Source organism: Sparus aurata, chromosome 13 (assembly GCF_900880675.1).
Source record: "Sparus aurata chromosome 13, fSpaAur1.1, whole genome shotgun sequence".
In the NCBI taxonomy this organism is placed as follows: Eukaryota; Metazoa; Chordata; class Actinopteri; order Spariformes; family Sparidae; genus Sparus; species Sparus aurata.
In genome coordinates, this window is record NC_044199.1 from 21,264,440 (window position 1) to 21,286,026 (window position 21,587).

The following is a 21,587-nucleotide window of genomic DNA, read 5'->3' on the forward strand; positions in this document are numbered from 1 at the left end:
TCTAAAATTTTGACTAACTTGGATGTCCATCTTTCTTATTTGGATTCTCCAAAACGTTCTGACAGCACTGAGTTGATTGATAAGCATCCTGCCCTGTTCTCTGATGTGCCGACACTCACAAACGTTCTTCAGCATCAATGTAGGTGATGCTGCTCCTATTAAGCAGCATCTTTACAGAGTGAATCCTGTTAAGCGACAGCTTTTGCGTAAGGAATTAGATTATATGCTACAACATGGTATTACTGAACCTAGTGCTAGCTCATGGAGCTCCCCGTGCCTGCTTGTTGAGAAGTCAGATCATACACTCCGTTTCTGCACTGACCTTCGCAAGGTCAATTCTGTTACCAAGCCTGATTGTTACCCTCTTCCCCGACTGGATGATTGTATTGACAGGGTGGGATCTGCAGTTTTTGTTACCAAGCTAGACCTTCTAAAAGGTTACTGGCAAGTCCCTCTAACTGACAGAGCTCGTGAAATCTCTGCTTTTGTGACACCAGATGATTTCTGTCAGTATACTGTCATGCCTTTCGGGATGCGGAATGCACCAGCTACGTTTCAGCGTCTGGTAAATAAAGTATTGAAGGGAGTTGCAGATTGTGAAGCCTATCTTGATGATGTGGTGATTTACAGTTCTTCCTGGTGTCGGCATGTAGCTCAGCTGGAAGAGGTGTTCGACAGGCTAGCTGTTGCCAATTTGACCTTGAACTTAGCCGAGTGTGAATTTGGACAGGCCACCGTAACATATTTGGGAAAAGTGGTTGGTCATGGAAAGGTTTGTCCCATTGAGGCCAAAGTGGAGGCCATTGTGAATTTTGGTGTGCCCAGTTCAAGGCGTGACTTGAAACATTTTCTTGGCATGGCAGGTTATTATCGAGTTTCTGCAAGAATTTTGCCACTGTTGCGTCCCCCTTTGACTAATCTGCTTAGTCCTAAGGTTCCTTTTGTTTGGACAGAAATGTGTCAGTTCGCCTTTGAGAGCCTGAAAGCACTGTTGGCTAGTGCTCCTGTTCTTGTTGCACCTGACTTTAGCAGGCCTTTCAAACACTGAGAGTCTTCCATGATTGACCCCATGTTTGGACAGTTACTATTGTCAGTTAGGCCTATCATGCATTGTGAGCTTCCAAATAGGCTAAATACTAAAGTTGCCACCTGAATTCCTAATCATAAAAATGTGTGATTTGATCCCAATATCATTCATATCACAGGAATCCATGCAACTTTGAAGCAGTAACGATTTTCCAATCAGTCATGGTGGCCATCTTGAAAAATAACAGCCATCTTGAAATATATTTGTATCATTCATGTACAAACTCCAAAGAGGTAAATAAATGTAGCTAACTGTATGATCAATATCATATTATAATCAACACACAAAAAAATTCACATGGAAATAGTAGTCAATGGCGGCCATTATGAAAAATGGCTGCCCCGGCCGCCATATTGAAAATTTGAGATGGCCCAATATCTTTATCTATTTTTATCTATTCTATTTTTATCTATTTTTTTTGGGCTGTGTTTGGCTATAAGCGTACCAAATTTCACGCTTTTATCACAAAGTGCACGATTCTTTGGAATTATGCTGTTAAGCCGCCCCACTATATTGTTTTTGTAGTGATGACTTTTTTGTCCCAAATGATCACATTTTTCACTGCTTGAACATACCCTAAAACTCACCAAACTTGGAATATAGGTCACACCTCCTGAACAATTTTATAATGTATTGTCACTGTGAATTTTGCAGTTGGCACCTTGCTTGGCGGCCTCTGCCATCAGTAAGGGCCCTGCAATGAGCTGTTGACTCGTCCAGGGTGTACCCTGCCTTCGCCCAGAGAGATAACTGGGCTCCAGTAACCCCCGCGACACCTTGAAAAAGGAATAAAGCGGTTACATCCCCGCGACCCTCACGGATAAGCGGTAGATAATGAGATGAGATGAGATTGTGAATTTCCAACACTAGGTGGCGCTATAATCGAGGAAAGTGCGTTTTGCCTTTTAACTCCCATATACCTTATCACACATTAAAAACCTTATATCCATGCGTTCTCTGAGTTCTGTTGAGTCTCGTAATATAGGCCCATGTTTGCCTCCGTTTCTTTGCACATATTTGCAAAATGTTGCAAACCTACTTTTTCGAGTTCCTCCCAGGCAATTTTACCAATTTGCACCAAACTTTGCACACAGCATTTGTGGACCCTTTTGACAAAAAGTTCCAAACTAGAGAAGGCAAGTTCTGAAGAACTTGTGGTTGTGAATGCTCCCTGTCGACCAGCTGAAGCCAAATGCGGATTGCTGGCTGTGGAAAATTTGAATAATGTCAAGAATATATAAAAGCTGTGAAATAATGTATGATTTGTTGAAAAACTAAGGCCAAACTGAATTGGTAGCTTTAATTTATTTGAAGTCTCATCTGAAGAGAATGAAGCTTCGTAATAGTTGGGTGAGAATGAAACATTAAAAAATAGAATATAAGCTTTGAGACAAACTGCAATGCTGACTTAAATTTGTGTTGAAAAGCAGCTGATGGAGTATGAAGAGATGTTACAGTGAGAATGAATCGAATACTCCGAATCTGACTGAGAAATTCAATAAATCTCAACATATCGATGATTGGGAACATTTCAATATTTGAAGGGAGTTCCTGGCTTGAATGAATGAAAAGATAATAGTTAAGTATAGTTAAAATGTTGGGAAATATGGTGTGTGTGTGTGTGTGTGTGTGTGTTAGTGCGCACACGCACGTGTATTGCTATACTTGTGTGGACCAACCCCTGACATCCCACTCGTCTTGTGTGGACATTTTTCCTTGTGAGGACATTTTGCCCGGTCCACACAAGGAAAATGCTTGGATGAGCTCCATCGACCCTAATGGAATGATCTGTATAAGTTTCAGAAGATGTCCCCAGAAGAATAGAAATCTCAGAAAAGTGTGTGTTTGCCAGTTCTCTTGGGCTCCTACTACTGGCCGTTCGCCTGTATTGCAGTTAAAATAAAATTTTGAGGGGAGGGGAGCAGTCGAATTTTCTGATTGGCTAAGGCTGAGGATTTTTGTGATTGGCTGTTTCATGTCATGTGACAGCATGACTGTGGGATGGACAAGAGCAAAATGAAAACCAAAGGCAGAGAGTACATTTAAAGTAGAAAAAAATAGCAAATAGTTTTTGTCAAATATAAAGGATTACACTAAATTGAGATAAGTAGTTCAAAGTTGAAATAGGGAAAGGAGAAAATTCTACTGATACAAATACTGCTATTTAAACTGGAAAAATTACAAAAATATAGTTTTGTCAACTGTAATTTTTATAATACATACAATCATACATATTAAATGATCAACAATAATAATTATTTTACGATTATTATATAATATTGTAAGTTATGAATTACACTAATATACACTACAGGGTTCTCCCCAGAAATTTTTTGTGTTGCGGCGCACCGTTTGTCCGGGGGGGCGGACGGACGCTCATCGCCATCAGCCAGGAGCTCCTAGCCGTCAACTAGGAGACGGACTGACGGACGCTCGTCACCGTCACGCGCGGAGTATAGCGGCGCTGACCTAGCGGTATAGCGGCGCAGCGCCGCTGTTCCACCGTCTGGGGAGAACTCTGCACTATGACATTACACAAAAATTGAGCAAAGGGGAAAAAATGCTACTGATGCAAGTAATGCAGCTTCAGCCTCTATAGTAGTAGTACATAACTACTTAAAATAATACTACTTACACAAGAAGTACATATAGTGTCATTGTTACCATTCTCTGAATATATTTAAATACATTTACTAAAGTGCTGCTCTTCAAGACAATTTAAAGGTTCTTGTCCTAATGTCTTTTCTATTCATGCCACTTTGTATTCCTACTCCATGCCACTTTGTATTCCTACTCCACTACAACTCAGAGGGAAATATTTGTACTTTTTACTGTATTTCATTTTAAATTCTAGTTAGTAGTTACTTTACAGATTCAGATTTTATGAATACAAAACATAGGAGTTTTGAGTCAAAATTCTGATTTTATATCACCATTTTATATATCATGTGAACATTTGAGGCACAAAATTATATCTTTATTAGTATGTCTATGAATAACTTATTATTAAGAAATATTAATTTACACAGTGAAACTGGTTAACAATAGTTCATATTCTTTTGTCGGTATGGACATAGCATTTTGTTAGATTAGTTAGATTCTCCACAATTTAGCTAATTCAGCAGAAACCAGAAGAACAGTAAAAAAATCCACTCAGATTTCCTAGTTTAGTAAATAAAAAAAGAGAACAGAAAAAAAGAGACCACTGCAACAACAAGTGGTGATAAAGTCCTAATATGTGTGCGTTCTTAGAAAATTGGTATTCCATTGTTGAACAGCAGGCTCCGTGTCTGTGCTGCAGGCACAGCACATCACTTTTACAGCGGCTAATTGCTCCACTAGCCGCTGAGAGGCTGAGACAGGGAGAATCCACACTGTGTATGACATGCTGATTAACCACAACATCCACTTGCTTCATTTGACGGGTTTTTTAATGATATCAAAGAAAAACAAAATCCGGTACTTGCAAAAGGTGAACAGATGTCAATCCCCACTGATCCAACCCACATAATGTAACACCATGAGTGAAATAAACCATAAACAAATCTAAATCAAATATATGGCTCCTGCAACTGTCATCACTAACCCAACACAACCCAACGACCTCAAGTCTCACTCACATGACAACCTGTATCATCATGAATGTTACAAAAACATGGCAATTGTGAGCACTCAGCGCTGTCATGTTAACATCTCCATTTTGGGAAATTTTGGCCGCATTTTCTCTAGCCTTCTTGTGCCACTAGCTCACCAGTAGTGTGAAGACTGACATAGCCTGTCCAATATTCCCATCCGGGCAGAATGAGAGGTCTGCAACAGCCACTGTTAAGGGATTTTTTGCCCTTTCTTAGGCAGAGCATTTGGTTTATTGATACCCTGCTCAAATAATATAAGGGAACACCTATTCATCACAATATAACACCAAGTCAGTAAAACTAAAGGGATATCAATCTGCCTATTTAAGAAGCAAAAGTCATTGTGAATCAATTTCATCTGCAGCTGAGTCAGGTTGCACAAATAGTAGAACTCCTCGAGGATGGCACACCCATACGTGCGGTCAGAAGAAGATTTGCTGTGTCTCCCAGCATAGTCTTGGGAGCATGGAGGAGATTCCAGGACATTGAGCATTACACAAGGAGAGATGGACAAGGCCGCAGAATGGCAACAACCCAGCAGCGCGACCAGTATCTGCTCCTTTGTGTGAGGAGGAACAAGAGGAGCAGTGCCAGAGACCTACAAAATGGCCTCCACCACACTACTGTTGTGCATGTTTCTGACCAAACTGTAAGAAACAGAGGGTAGCATGAGGGCCTGATGTCCTCTAGTTGGACCTGTGCTCACAGCCCAGCACCATGCAGCTTGAGTACACCAGAGTTGGCAGGGCCATCGGTGCCCCATTCTCTTCAACGAAGCCCTGGCAAAATGAGGCAGGACATTATGCTGCACCAGGAGGGACCCAGGGCAAGTGATGGTAAAATTGATTCACCATCTCTTGTGCTTCCTAAATGGACAGATTGACATCCCTTAAGTTTAACTGATTTGATGTTATACTGTGACAATTAAGTGTTCCCTTAATTTTTACACAGTGTATAATAAAAAAGATGATTCTAGAATAATTTACCAACCCTAGCTTTTAACCGTGTCCATCATTTATTCCAAGAGAGTGTGCACTTCAAATTAAGATTGTGTCGCCCTCCAGAAATATGATGTAATTTGCGTGGGAAGAAAAATGATCTCAGACGTGGCACTGTGTTTTTTTTCTAGCTAATAAAAAGAAATACAACGATTGTAAAAGCTGTTGATGAAGTTTCTCAGTCATCCAGGTCATGGTAAATCTAGGTGTTGTATCTGCAATTTGACTTGTTTCAGTTTGTTGAAGATGTTTCATCTCTCATCCAAGAGGTTTCTTCAGTTCTAACTAACTGGAGGGGAGTTGAAGGTGTCCTTACAGAGTCGTTAAGGACGCGTGTGAGCTCTGAGTTTCAGAGTTGTTAGGGTGATTTGTGGGTCGTTGGTCAAACTGGCCTTCAAGTGGGTTGCTAGTGCTAGGTGAGCCCTGGTTTGAATGGTTAGTAAGCTGTCTGGGGAGAGAACTCAGTACAGCATTGTAGGTGGGTGATGTGTAATGTTGTAGGCCAACTCCTCTATACAAAGACAGCTGTTCCAGTTTGACATAAGCCCTTTTTAGATAGAAAAGGCGGCACATTTGCTCCAAGGTAAGGGCGGCAATGTGCCGGCCTTTCTTTCTAAAACCAAGGCGTAATATTCCTCCTTTTCCAAAAGCCGCCTCTGAGGTAGGCGTAAACATGTGACGTGACGTGAAGCTCGAAGTTGGGCTGTGAACGGTAGACATAGAATTTGTCTTCAAAATCAGAGCTTTACATTGCACCCCATTGGAGTTTAGAACTGGGTTCTTAGCAGGGGGCGTTTAATTTGAAAGTGACCGTCCTTAGCCTGCCGACACAACATCAAGCTAACACAACCAAACAGCTACAGACACCGAGGAGACGCTAGCATCTCCTGGATCTCAGCGGCTGTCCAGTTGTTCATCTTAATGTCCACGGGTGAAATGAAGGACTGACTGCTGTGATCAGCTGTTTCTTGGTTTTAAAACTCCCCGGCTGTGGGTCGCACAACAGTGCAGGTCATTGACACCTCTGCCCACCTCAAGCAGAGGCCGGCACATTGCCGCCTCATTTTTAGATGGCAGTCGAGGCGGAAATAAGTGTACTCTCCGAGGCGGAAAATCAGCGAACCAAAACAGACCCCCAATTTGCCGCCCTCTGTCTAAAACCGCGGACCGAGCCACCAAAAGGACGGGCAAATTGGCAGCTTGGTGCTCTAAAAACGGCTATAGATAGATTATTTTACTTCTCTTCCAAACGATCTGGAATCTCTGTCCAAGATGTTTACATTGACGTCCTCTGTAAGGACACCCCTGCACAGAGTTTAAAAGCCTGCAAACTCCCCTCCAGTTAGTTAGAACTAAAGCAGCTTCTTGGATGAGAGGTGAAACATCTTCAACAAACTGAAACAAGTCCAGTTACCCAGGTACAGCACTTAGAATGAAGGATGAATTGTTATTTTATGAGTTGAGAAATGATCCTCACTTCTTAAGCTAAATAAACATTTGAATGAGCCGGAAAATGCCAACTTTAAATATCTACAAATCAGTCATCTTGCGCCATAGTTTATTCCAATAAAATGGGCATCACAGTCAAAATACCTGAAACTGCCTATTGTCCCTCATTTTTTTTTAAATGACATATTAACTGTCATTAATTATGCTTCCATATGGGGATGAATACTTTGAACCAATTATTTCAAGAAATTTGTTGTCATTTTGTAATAATATTTTCAATATCCCAATATCTCCAAAACGCCAATATTTGATTTTTTTTTTGGTTCTGGATGTTCATTATGTGGACATGGATGGGCAACTAACACAGCTTTGAGGCAGCAGCTGTGCAGGTGGCAGGGGGGAGCGGCCCCTCCCCTTGATGGGCCATTAATTAAGGCTGCTCTGGAGGATACCACAGTATTCCCCCAAGTAGTCAACACTTCTCAACTCTGAATCTCAGCCTGGTTACAAGTTAGAATTATGAAAATAAAGCAATAATTACTTGAGTAAATGTGCTAAATTGCTTTTCACTTTACATGCATTATCAGGAATTTGTGTTGGAATATTGCTTAAACCTCAATTGAGGACATACTACTGTGCATTGTGCCTCTATTCAAAAGGTCACAGGCAGGTCAGGCCAAAGCACCTGCTCCCCAAAGTTTTTTCGGAAGAGAATGCTGCATTCATGAAATATGGGAGCTGCAGACTTTCTGTGTTTTATGCCAAAATGAAAAGCTGCTCATCCCAAATGTTAGACGTTTTAACTTCAAATCAAGACTTAAAAAAACTGAGTTTGAGTTTATTGATTAATTAAATTAATTAACTTCAAAAATAGTATGTTGGGGTTTTGTAAAACGTCCCTCCAACATGAAGTCCAAACTCTCCTTGTGTACCTGAATACATCGCCAAAGAGCAGTCTCAACGGCACATGTCACAGACTGCAGAGGAGGAGACGACATCGTGAACAATCTGCAAAGAGGTACAAATGGCAGCTAAAATACAGATTACTGAACGAACACCACAATTTTTGGAGGTAAGACATATTTAATTTTTTTTCTCATTGTGTTAGCCTGTTTTGTTTGAAGACTTTGCTAGCTGTCATGCTTGCTAGCCTGTTAACCGAGTGCTTAGTGCTACTAAGCTAACGTAACCTTCGCCTAAGTAAGAGAAGGGTAACTTTATACACAAAACATAATATATGGCAGCCTAAATGTTATTGTACAGTTACATGATTACATGATGGATATTACACATGAGAGAAATTCAGTTTTATATCAGTTAACTTTAGCGTTTCAATTAGAGTAAAAGGTGTTGGAGCCATACAGTTTGTGGTTTCCTTGATAAACAATATCTAAATTACTCAGAAAAAAATTAATGACTGTCAGTTCGACAAAGATTCCAGATTCCAAAAACTGGCTAACCTAATACTCACTGTTACTTTACATGGGAAAATATAGCTCTGCCAGCTGCCACCAGGTCACATGGACCCAGTGGCAGGCCAGAATAGCTGTTGAGAATTAATATTAATACTAAACTTGATGGTTTAATTTGCTTATATAGGTCATATAGAGACATCAGTATGAAATTGATTCAATAAAAATAACTAGTTAAAAATTCCTTGTAGTAGTTTTAGAGTTGGTGTTATATTCAAAGGTGTTTCTAGTGCTCTAGAACATGGCAGCCTAAATTGGGGCCTGCAGGCCAAAGCTGGCTACGCCATGAGGTTCAGTTTTGCACACTAGATGTTATAAGCTAAAAAAATCAATTGTTTATGCTCAGGGTTTCTGCAGGGTCTTAAAAAGTCTTAAAAGCATTGAATTTATGAATTTGGAAATAATACCTTAAAAAGACTTGAAAAATTCTTGAATTTTGATATCTGGGTCTTGAATTTTGTGCTGTATGTAACTTCTCCGTATCGCATTTCTCGTCAAAAGTTTCATGTGTCAACCACTATTATTTTGATCAAATAACGTAAATAAAGAGCGGCGGAACCATAGACTGTATGGGCGGAACCAATAATTACGAACGCAACGCAGCCCTGGAGAAATTGCTCAGAGCACGTCACTGAAGATTTCCTTCCATCAGCGCCGTGTTTCCTCCAGCTAACGTTTGCCAGCTAGTTGCTCCTGCTGCCGCTCCTGCAGCCCCTCCTTCTACGACCGCAGCTAATGTTAGGGGCCGTCCAGACGGGTGAAAACGATCATTTTTTCCTCCGTCTTCCTCCTCGGCATCGTTTCAAGAATATTTGCGTCCTCACAAATCCACTGAAAACGACCGAAAACGCTGTAGTTCATATTCCAGGCCTATAGGTGGCGCTTGACATTCACCAAAAACGGAGAAGAAGACACGGAGCATGCGCAGATATCTTGCGCGCTGTAAACAGACAGTAGACGGAGAAACCGAACACAACAAGAAGATGACAGTGGCTAGTGCAAGGAAACCAGAATCGTTTGTGTGGACCGGTAATGAGGTCGAACTGCTGCTGCGACTCACACTCAACTACAATGCATGTAAGTTGCAAGAAAGGCTCAATATGTCCTGCGCACGAACACAAGCATGTAGTCCGCCATTGTTGTTGTTGTAATGAGACGTCGCGGGGTTCAGAGGTCGGAGGCTAGAGGTCGAGGGGTGGGGCGATGGCGTCATCGTTTTGGAAAGTATGCGGATTCGCCGTCCACATGAAAACGGGAGGGCTGCGTTTTCGGATTTTTCCACCCTGAGACCCGGTTTCAAAAAAGTGCATTTTCAGGATTCGTGTGGACGGTTGGCCAAAACAATGCAATACATAGCGTTTTCATCTGAAAGCAGAGGTGTTGTGGACTCTTCACACCATGGCCAAACACCAGTCCTACAATGGAAACGAGGGTAATAGCTGATGGGGCGCGAGGTGACACACCCCCTCATCCCTTACATACCCACAGATTTCTTTATTTCTTTATTTATTTTATTTAACCAGTAACATTAAGACATCTCTTTTGAGTACTGTGGACGTCTTTTGTTTGTTGAATAACACATTACTGTAGATCTTTATGTGGAGGCTAGTTTACACAAGTTGGATTAAAAGAATGGTCTAAATATAAAATATTCCTATTAGTCAGGCTCATGTGATAAAAATGGGAGTCCAAAACATATATTTAAATATCATAATTACAGATAAAAAGTCAGAATTCTGAGAGAAAGCAATCAGATTTATGAAATAAAAAGGCATTATGAGATAGAAAATCAACAGTGTAATAAAGAGTCAAAAATATGAAGTAAGAAGTCCAAATAATGAGATTAAATGTCACCGGGTATCTCATAATTATGAGTTATCATGGGCATTTTTTTGTCAAGGCTAGGTTTTCATTCATTCTGAAACTGGGCTGCCATATGTTTTCTTTTGACTTGTGGCCTAACATCAAGTGCCAGTTTTGACCCTCCAATCACAACATTTTGGGCAGCCTGGCTCTAGAATAATATAGATCCCTATTCTAGTGCAACAGCACCTTTAACAATAACCCCATTTATAATTATATCACTTAATTTACATATTTGGATGTATTTAAGAGTTGAATTACAATAGAATGCACAGCTGTATCTAATAAAGTTAAGACTGCATGGGTTTATTCTTTATTTGTTTCATTGTTTGTTGTTCTGTAACTTCATTGCTTTTTGTTAATTTTATCATATTTATTGCACAGATGGTGAACAGAAGAAAAATGGAGGAACAAGAGACACAAGACAAATCGGTATGTACTCCTTTTTGCTTGTTTTTTAATTTCAATATGGAGTGTAACAACGTAGTCTGCTAAGAAAATAGTATTGGATAAAAGCTTTCATTCTTTTTATTGCATACATTCTATTCATGTAGTATTAATGTAGCATTTATTAGTCAGTTTTCCTAGGGTGCAACAGGAAGACTTGCATGCCAGTGGAAACTTGTCTCCAAAATTTCCAAACATTCAGGTGATTTCAGATCACATTTAAAGAAAACAAAATATATATATTTTTCCACTTTTGTTTAATACTCACCCAGAGTATCTTCATTGATCAGTTACTCTTTTGACAAATATCAGAGTTGCAAAATACTGTCAGTAAATCTTTGTTCTTTTTTAATGTCCATGTTATTTATGAATTGCTTCTGATGCCGTTGTGACCTCATAGTTTTCACAGATGACTCTGGTTAGATTTCATACGGTTCTGTAATGAGATATTCTCATAATTTCCCAATTCATTGACATTAAATATTTATTTATTTCCTGGTTATTCTAGAAAAGGCACATATTTGAAGCCAATAATGGATTTTGGAAAGCTGAGAAATGATTGCAAATGATTAGCAAAAAACATAGTTTTTGGCCTGGGACTGAAAGGGTTAAAAAGCATCTTTGTTAAGCCAGCGTATTTACTTTTGCACAAATCCCAGTTCTAAAAGGAAAGTTGCTAGCCATCAATTGTGTATTCAGTTTGGACACTTTGACAGCAGCTTCAGCACTGAGCATGTGTAAAGCCCAGTTCATACCAAAGATTTGTGACACAACGGAACCGTTCAAAACATATCAGTGGCAGTACTGTGAACTGATCCGTTACAGCTTGACTCAGGCCGGGTGATGATTTTGCCTGGGATTTGATATTTGAAATGCAGGCGGCTGGTTTTAGAACATAATGCATGACCTCTCTCCACCACTCTATCTGCTTCTCTCCCACCCACAAACTTGCCTCATGACGCAGCACCCTTTGTTTACATTTTTCATCGTTACTAGAAATCAACTTGTAGCCATTTACTCACTGTCACTGTGCTCATTCATATTTTAAGGCATAAGAAATTATACCCAGCAGCTACAAAAAGCCACAAAAGTAGGAATTTGAAACAAAATTACAGAAATTCTTTGCAATTGACATGATGCACTGTCTCGTTTAGTTGCATTAGTGTGAACTGGCAGGTTTTTGAACATTGCGTGGTCATGTTGCAAGAAGTTGCAAGTTTCACCTTGTTTCACTATGAATATTTGGTCTGAGCTGGCCTTGATATTACTTAAATGGATAATAGAAATTAGATAAGTTAACTTGTTAATTTGAGTGAGAGGCCATTAGTTTTATTTCATATCCAAGATTAAAACAGTTATATTTTGATCTGTTTATTTCTTTCAGGAGGACTCCACTAAAGATGTCTCTTTATCAGAATCCAGCCATGATCTGAAAAGTGAACTACCAACACCTCAACTGATGCAGGCAACAAACTCAGCAGCATAGACGAGGACAGTGACCTCGGCACAGACGGCAGCAGTGACAATGAGGATGAGGAAATTACACAGAGATAGAGAGAACAGGTAAACTTCATGCACTGAATGATATTTTGCTACAAGTCAGCCATGAGAGACAGCTAGTGAGTAGTAACCAAAAAGTAACTGTGAAGTTGATCTCCTGTCTTTTCAAAGGTAATGCAGGCATTATATGAAAACAGTATCATCCATTTTAGTGCATCATATCTACTGTCACAGCACCTATAAGTATTAGGATGCTGAGATTTGTTTCATTTTTAGGACACTTGACAATAAAAACTGTTAATTTACAGTCACATGATTTATTTTATATTATTAAGGTTTACAAACTCCTGTCTATATATCAGATTTAAAAAGCTTCATGCCCAACAGACACACATCACACCTATTCTTGCTTCCCTTCATTGGCTCCCAGTAAAATACAGAATAGACTTTAAGACACTACTTCTCACATACAAGGCCCTTCATGGTCTTGCCCCTCCCTACATTGCTGAACTCCTACACCCTTACTCCACCTCTAGACCACTCAGATCCTCCGACCTAGGCCTCCTATCTATACCCCGGTCCCTCCTCAAATCTAAGGGTGACTGCGCCTTTGCCGTCAGGGCCCCGTCACTCTGGAACAGTCTACCCCATTCTGTCAGATCAGCTGAATCACTAAAACTTCAAAAAACTTCTTAAAACCCATCTCTATCGTCTTGCATTTCCTACAACTGAACAGTAATCTTCCCTGGCACGTATTTGTTCATGTATGTTTGTTTTACTTTATCTTGTTGTTTACTTTTATGCTTGTTTTTTATTATGTACAGCACTTACAAACATTGATTTGAAAAAAGTGCTATATAAATAAAAATGTACTTACTTACTTACTTACTACTTCTAATACTACATAGTATATCTGTATAGATGTTTAATTATTGATTAATGTCTACTTTTTATATGCTGACATGGGTATTTTGATGCCTATGTTTAGTATTAAATGACAGTGGTTGAGCTGACACCACACTTTGTTTCCCTGTTTAAACATGCATGCATGGCCATAACGAGAATCTAAACCTCAAGATTAAATGAATCTTTTATTCAGAATGACATGACATAATCGTTACACATTATATTCTCATTGCATCTATATAGATACACTAAATGACTTAATTCAACACTCTTTCTACTCTTAAGTTATGAGAACAGTCATGCATTATAAAAAATATATAACGCAGAGTGTAGGAAAAGGCATAGAAACAGATAGAATTTGACAACATAAACATGAGCTGTTCAAATGTATCAAGGGATACAGATTCCCTTAAATTGTTTATACCAAAGTAGCTATCCCTTTACCTGTCTGCCTCTAGTCTTCTATGGCCAGTATCAGATTTCAAAGCAGCTGCATTCACCACTTGCCAGTGTTGGAAAGGCAATTTTGGATATTGTATTAAGTATAGTGATCGTAGAAAAGTATAGAAAATCAAATCAAATTAAAAATGTCCATCCATAACTTACAGAGGACTGCATGGTGTTTAACTTTGTGAGGGTGTCAGCACCACTCTACATTTTATGTTTTTGCTAATTTCTGTTTCAGGTGTGGATCTATCGCAGACCTTGGAGGCCTGAGGAAGTACGTCACTCTGAAAAGAGTTCCTGGTAAACAACCATGTGTTCAAAGCTCTTGATGCAGAACTGGTTCTCTGCAGGTGGGATTGGAAAGATATTACAAACCAAGTGTACAGTGCTATCACACCTTTCTGTGTTTTTCTCTTCATTTTGAGAATAAGTTGGAGCTGATATGATGATGGCTGCCGGATCAATACTGTGTTTATGTTCAGAACTGCTAAGTAGTAAATCCTTAGTACAGCTCTCACTTTGCTTTATAGAATATGTAGGAATTGATGTGTAAAACAGCTGTTGGGTTATGCTAACTACAATGTTGGGTTATTTTTAACCCAACTGTTGGGTTGCGCAATTGACCCAACAGTTGGGTTAAAAATAACCCAACATTGTAGTTAAGCATAACCCAACTTTTGGGTTAAATATTCAACCCAAAAGTTGGGTCGAAAAAAATAACCCAACCTGTTGGGTTAAAATAACCCAAAAAAGGGGTTTGTCCTTATTCAACCCAGCAATTGGGTTAAATTGAATAGTGTTGGGTTATGCATAGCTCCACTACTTACTTAACTTAAACAGGCTCCTTTACTTCCTGTCTTACATTATTGGACAAACTGATTAATCCAGGTCCCAGCTGGCATTTTAACGTCGAGTTGAATCAACGTCAGGTGCTAGTGCTGGATAACCGTTGAATTTTGTTTAGATTTTGCAAATCTAATCAACGTTGAAATAGTAACGTCATTCCTACGTCACGTTTCTCAACATAGGTGCATTTTCCAACATTGAATCAATATTGATTTTAGTTTAGATTTTGCAAATCCAATCAACGTTGAAATTTCAACGTCACTATAAATTCCTGCTTTTCAACATAGTTTGACACACTATATATTTTTGTTACACTGTTTTTACTAAAGTAATGATGTGTTCAACAGAAGCTCCAGTAACAATTAACACCTTAAAATGGATACATTAACACTAAGTACACAACCACACCATTTTAACCAAACTCAATGTTTATTAGTTTGTGTTGTCATTGTTTTAAGTACACATTAGTCACATATGTTGAGTTTGTTTACTTGAAAACATGTGACTCAAAACTTAAAATTTTTGAGGCAATGGATTGCCTCAATTACACTGAATTTAACAAACTTAATATATCTAAAAGTCATGAACATCTGCTACTGAATAGTATTTTCTTGCCCACTCCCTTTTAGCACACTGTTAAAATTAAACAGAAAAATAAATAAACATTTATAAATTAAAATAAATAGAACAAAAAATAGATCGTAGAGATGCAAGAAGTAGATTAACTGATTATTTGCAAAATTTTTAAGAAGAAAAACTCAAGATTTTCTGATTCTATCCTTGCAAATGTGTTCTTGGTCACTTGAGGCCCTAGGAAATAGATATTTTTCACAAATTTCTGATATTGACCAAACAACTAATCTGATAGTCAGTAAAATAATCAGTAATCAAAAACAATAATAAATAATACACTAATGAAATTAGCTTTTGTTATCAGCTATAAAAGTGCCTTTGGCTTCCTGGCTAATACCTTTCAATGACGACTCACAGGGTGGTAGTGAAGTGGATTGTGTCATGGTCACTGATGACAGTAAGGAGGCCCACTGCAACACCATCAAGCTCTGGCTCATCAGACTCGTCCTGAATGAATGAAAAAGAGATACTAATCACAAACTAACACATGGAACAGAACAGATGACATTTCATTTATCTTTCTTTAACCAAGTCCCACTGAAATCCAATACCTCTTTTACAAGGGAGACCTGGGTCTCATTGTAAGAGGTGGAAAACATAAGATCCATGATTCAAATCCTCACAAATTACCAGAGAATCTAAGTGGTGTGAGTGACTGAAACCAAACTAAAAGACATTTACAGGAAAATGTTCTACTGAACATCTCATCACTCTGAACATAACGCCAATACAGTTCCTTTGTAGGGAAGAGAAAGAAAACAGACCATATACGAAAACTGTATGGGTAGAAGGGCGTGGAGGACAGTAGAGCGCTTGGTGTGGATGTCATGGATTTCCTATTCAGATAAAAACAGAATTGTATACACTGAAGAATTTACTGAACAAAGCTGATTTTAAACAGTCCAATCAGAACATATGTCCACAAATACCCTGTTCACATCTTTAATGCAATCAGACAAATGGCAAACACAAAGTGGACTAAATGCAAAATTCACAAAGCTCATTTGAATCATTGAACCTGTTCAATGTTGTGATGGTTCAACCTATGAAATGTGTAATAATCTATTTACCTGTTCATTGTGGATTTTTAAAATTTCAGCCAGAGAATCTGCTGTCTTCCCAGTTTTTGATGCCTTCTGTCTGAATAAGGTCATCAGTCGAGGAAGATGGTGGTCATGCTCAGCATAGAATGTGTTGGGCAGATTCTGATTCGTAATCCGCTGGAACTCTGCATACAACTACACTGAAATAACAGCAGGAGAATACAGCAACAACACTTTAAAAAACTGTTCAATTTGAAGAATCTAGCACACATTCATGAAGCGGCCAGATGAGTAAGAATCACAATTTTCACTTTGAAAGAGAGAGCTGATCCATATTACCTCAGATTCTATTTTGAGAGCAGGCCAGAGGTCCATGAGCTCGTTCACTGCTTGGCAGGACATCACTATGGTCTGTCGGCGTGGGAAAATGTGGTCTCCATCATCTTTCTAATGAAGGGGAAATGTACAAATGCAATCAGTATAGAGACATATACGAGGGCTGATTCTGGAATAGTGGCTGTGCTGCAGCCTGTGGTGTCTAAATAACTATTCTGGAGGTGAAAGAAGCTGCGCACAACTTACACATCCAGATCATTTTGGAACCAGCAACCTAAAAGGCAAAGAAAAAAATGACAAAATTAAGACCACCATCTAAAACTTTTAAAACAGAATTGCTTATACTTACTACTTAATATAACAAGTTAATTACTATTAGCTCACCCAAATATCACAGACTACAGCTAACACTGCTTTAAAATGATAACGTGTTTTCCTCAAAACAATTTATAATGTCTACAGATAGAAAATAGCTCAAGTAAACTTAACAGGTTTTTAAGACAAATCTTGAATTACATTTTGGACTCTTTAGACCAATCATCTTTCTTTTTTGCAAGCAAATACAAAGTTAAGTAAAATATTATCTGTGCAGCGCAAAAGGTTAAATATCAATTAGGAAGATGGTATTTATGAACAGAACACATTCATGGCTTGTTGAATTGAATACGGCAAAAAGTTTTCCCTTGATCAAACTGGCAAGTAGAATAAACAATGATATATGTATGTGGGAGGTCATTTGGGTGATTTAGGGTTAACTTATAACTTTTATAAGCAGGGAGACAGACAATTGCCTGTACATAACCTGGAATATTTACAGCATTTACACACTAAAAACAGTTGGGTTAAAAAATAACCCAATTTTAACTTGGTGGCGGTTGGTAGAAGAATTCATTCATTGGATTAATGTTACCTGGTACTGTCTTTATCATATCTCCAGTTATCTTCCTTAACTCTGTCTTGACTTCTTGAAACTGGAACAGAGAGATGCAATGATGGGAAATACATTCATCACATATCAAAATATACTGTTTGTGAGCTTGGCTCCTCTGAGAGATCAAGTTGTAACCTAGGTTAGCTAATGTTAGCTCGCTAGTTCTGGCAGCTAACCATTACATTCATTGTAATTGGTTCGCTAGTTAGCACCATGGTGGCTAGCGGAGTTTTGCCTCTGCTGTAAAAATACTTTATTACAATCCATGGCGTAAAAGTAAAAGTGAATAAATATTAACATTCAAAACTTACAGTAAGTCCTGACTGCTGCCGCGTAGGTCGAACTTTCTGACTCCTGTTGCTTCCGGCCGCCAAGCGTCTCCCTGCAACGTTCCAGCTTTTCTTCTTCTGTTTTTTTTTCAAAGAGCGGTAAGGAATCAGTGTAGTATGCACATTAGCGCCGCCTTCTGCTTCGGAGGGTGAATCAGAAATGAACTCGGAATAAAAAATTATCCCTGCAGCTGCTCAGCACTTAAGTAGAAATAAAAAAATGTATAGGCTACGTTAAACTGATGCCAATAGAAATACCAAAAATTAAATCAAATAAATACATTTTGTCTTCCTCAAATGTCAAATGCATTTCAGACCATTTTCCCCAATCAAATTGTTACTGTTTTAATAGGCTATGATTGCAGTTTATTTGTTATGATCGATTTTATTGTATTTTAGCATGTGCTATATAAATTAAGTTTATTTTTAAATAATCCCTATTTAAAACAATAGAAATAACAGGACTTTTATTACTTAATTCTACTAAGTTGTACTTAAGTGATGTTTTTACGTACTAAATCTCACTATCTAATCTAGAGTTGTAGTTGTTACCACCAAATTCAACCACAGTCCAAACCGGTCCAGGTCAAAATCTGCTTAGCCTGATGATGACGACACAGAGCCAATTTCACCACATCGAACCATGATTTATTTTTATTATTATTATTATAATAATAATAATAATAATAATAATAATAATAATAATAATATTATTATTATCATTATTATTATTATTATTATTATTACCACCAACATTGCTGTGTATGGTCACAGTATTCATATACAGCATGCTTAAGTATTTAGTACCTCTTTAAAAGGTAAAGGGCGCATTTCATGTACATAAGGTGTGTGATTATAAATAATGTTAATGAGATTACTCCATAAAATACTCCCCGTCTTTTTTAGTGTGTGGTAACGGACTGTGAGAGTTGAAGTTAAAGTGATTTCAGCTGAGGCTCACCTCACATTGTCATGCTTCTCTCTGCAAAACAATAACTGCTATCACTCAAATAATGATATGGTCGAAACTATGAGTCTTTTGAGCATTCTGTGAAGTTTTTTTGTGTGTGTGGTCAGAAATGTGTATTGTTGAGCCGTTTAGAAAAGTGGATGTGTTTGTCTGCCTCTAGATATTTTTCCTCTCAGTTTAATGGGACTCAATGCGGCAGTTGGTCGGTTTTCCAGTCAGTTAAATGCCCACCGAGTGAAAAGTTTTTGTCCGATTGCCTCCAGAGATCCACTGTAACACCAGCACGAGTGTACCTACAAGCTGGTGATTTTATTTTCTGCTGGATTCAAAATTGTGGAAATGTGGGCAAGTTGAAGACGAGATTTTCTGATTTTTTTTTAGCTCTTCCCCACTCTGTCAGTTGGCTCCTCCCCTCTGGCTGTCAGCATTCTACCCCATACACACCAATGCAAAAATCTCAAAGTGGCTGAAAAGTTACCAATGTTTGAACTGCGATTGTGCAAAAAGTATGAATGCTGTGAAAAAGTTGAATTCAGGTGAGAAAGTCCTAATCTTTGTGAACGTTCAACAGTTTGAATGGAGTTTCTATCTGGAAGGGTGAATGATTAGATGAGCTTTGAAAATGCTGAAAATTAGTGAATTCGTTGAAAAATGTGGAGGGAGTTAAGGGCCAAACTTGCTGACCCGGAAGATATAAAAAGTCGAAAAATAAATAATTTAGATAGTGTGAATCAATCGCACTCGGGTGCGAAAGGTGTTACCACGGGAGTCTATAGCGCCCCCTGGAATATTAAGAATCCAAGCCCCGCCTCCTACATGCATATACATGAATGACATTCGGTATGCATATGTATCATGACCAGACACACAAACATTAAGGGTACCAAACTGTCACTCCAACAGGAAGCCGGCCATTTTGATTCAAAGTTCCCATTTCACCCTCGTTTTGATCCATTTCCATGCCTCATACTTTAATGAACTCCTCCTACAGATTGAAAACCACAGACTTCCAATTCACTCAGTATGATCCTCAGACCTTGAAAATGTGAAGTTATCAAAAGCTTTCGCCTTTGTCAAACATGGTAGGTGTCACGGTGCGGTCCATTTTCATGCTTCGCCATAAAACATCAAGTCCTTATAACTTTAACATACAATTTCCCATGTACACCAAATTCATCAGACATGTATACGATGTCGCCCTGAATACCTCCATGCATCAATATTGTTCCATACCCATAGCGCCACCTACTGGACACAGGAATTCAGACAAACATCCTATTTACATGACTTTTATAGGTTTGTTCCTCCATATCATACACTACAACATGACATGCAACTAAAAGGTGAGCATACCCTCCAACAGCGTCGCCGCCAATCAATAATCAAAACCCAACTGACCACAAATTCGTTTCAGGGATTTTCACCTGTAGTCCATTTTTTTTTTTTTTTAATGTAGGTTGCATAAGTTCTTCTGACTTCAGCGTACATTATTTAATAACGGCAGGAGAAGGCCACCAAATCATAAAGGAACAACTTCCTCATTCCTGTCTGGACCAAACTTCACATGTTTGATAAGAGTCCAGCCCTGAACACACTGGCCCATATACAGTCATAGTCACAGCGCCACATGTTGGACACAGGAAATGACATTTAACCCCTTCCTGCACTGTCCAAAACACGGACAGTTATGAGATGCGTACACAATAATCAGGCAATGGGGCCGGGTACGTTGCATGCCCTGATGCGCATGGACTGCGAGGGCCCGTTCATCGCTGCTTGCAGCTCTAATTTTAAATTGTTCTTTTTAATGTTGATTGCATATGAAGAGGTAGCTAAAGGGCAAACTCACACAAAGCAATATGTACCATGGGAAATGGCCATAGGGGCAGTAGTTTGAGACCCCTGGTCTATTGGGAAGTTTTTTTTAATTCTGCATCAAGACACAATGCATTTTTGGCCATAAGTCTGGAAATAAAAAGCTAATTATCACAGAAACAAATGTCTGAGGCCTTATTCACCAGGTACTAGTGTTGGGCCTTGCATTACACGAGGCACAATTAAGTAGTGTTTATGCAACGTTAAATTTGGCTATCAATAATAATTAATGATTATCAGGGATAATTATTAATTATGATAAATAATATGATCCAATTTACATTCAATCACCTCGGGGCACCACCCTTGAAGAAGGGAAAACATATCAAATTTACTAAATCGGTCTCATAAAGAGATACTAAACTGTTTATAACTCTGATAAATAATCAACTTAATAACTACAACCAAATTTACCATAACAGCTAGTAATGGTTGAGGGATTTTGGAGTTCTTGACAGTGTAGCAGTTGGCAACATTCACTCTTGTATAATATTAAATAGACAGCAAGAAGGTTCAAAAGTCAGTTATTCAACACAAAGTTAAAAACACAATCTATAATGTAACATGTACTATATACAGATATGTATGTGTGTGTTTGTGTGTGACGGGCGTTTTCACACCTGCCTTGTTTAGTTCGGTTTAATCGAATCCTGGAGCATTTACCCCCTTGGTGCAGCTCGTTTGGGAAGGTATGAACATATCAGTCGCACTCGGGTGTGGACCAAAACAACCGGACCGAGACCTCGTTGAACAAGCTGGTGTTTTTATTTTCTGCTGGAGTCAAAATTGTGGAAATGTGGGCGAGTTGAAGATGAGATTT

At 38.7% G+C, this 21,587-nt stretch overlaps 1 protein-coding gene and 1 long non-coding RNA gene across 3 annotated transcripts in view; both read left to right on the forward strand.

Annotated features, from left to right (window-relative positions):
• Nucleotides 1-21,587, forward strand: part of vps11 (VPS11 core subunit of CORVET and HOPS complexes) — a 55,310-nt gene that overhangs the window by 8,683 nt on the left and 25,040 nt on the right. The gene's annotated exons all lie outside the window — the stretch shown is intronic.
• The window catches only part of LOC115594651 (uncharacterized), an 8,167-nt gene continuing 5,225 nt past the window's right edge, over nucleotides 18,646-21,587 (forward strand). The window contains exon 1 of the long non-coding RNA XR_003986540.1: nucleotides 18,646-21,587. This exon is cut by the window's right edge and continues 917 nt beyond it. This is a non-coding gene — a long non-coding RNA (uncharacterized LOC115594651).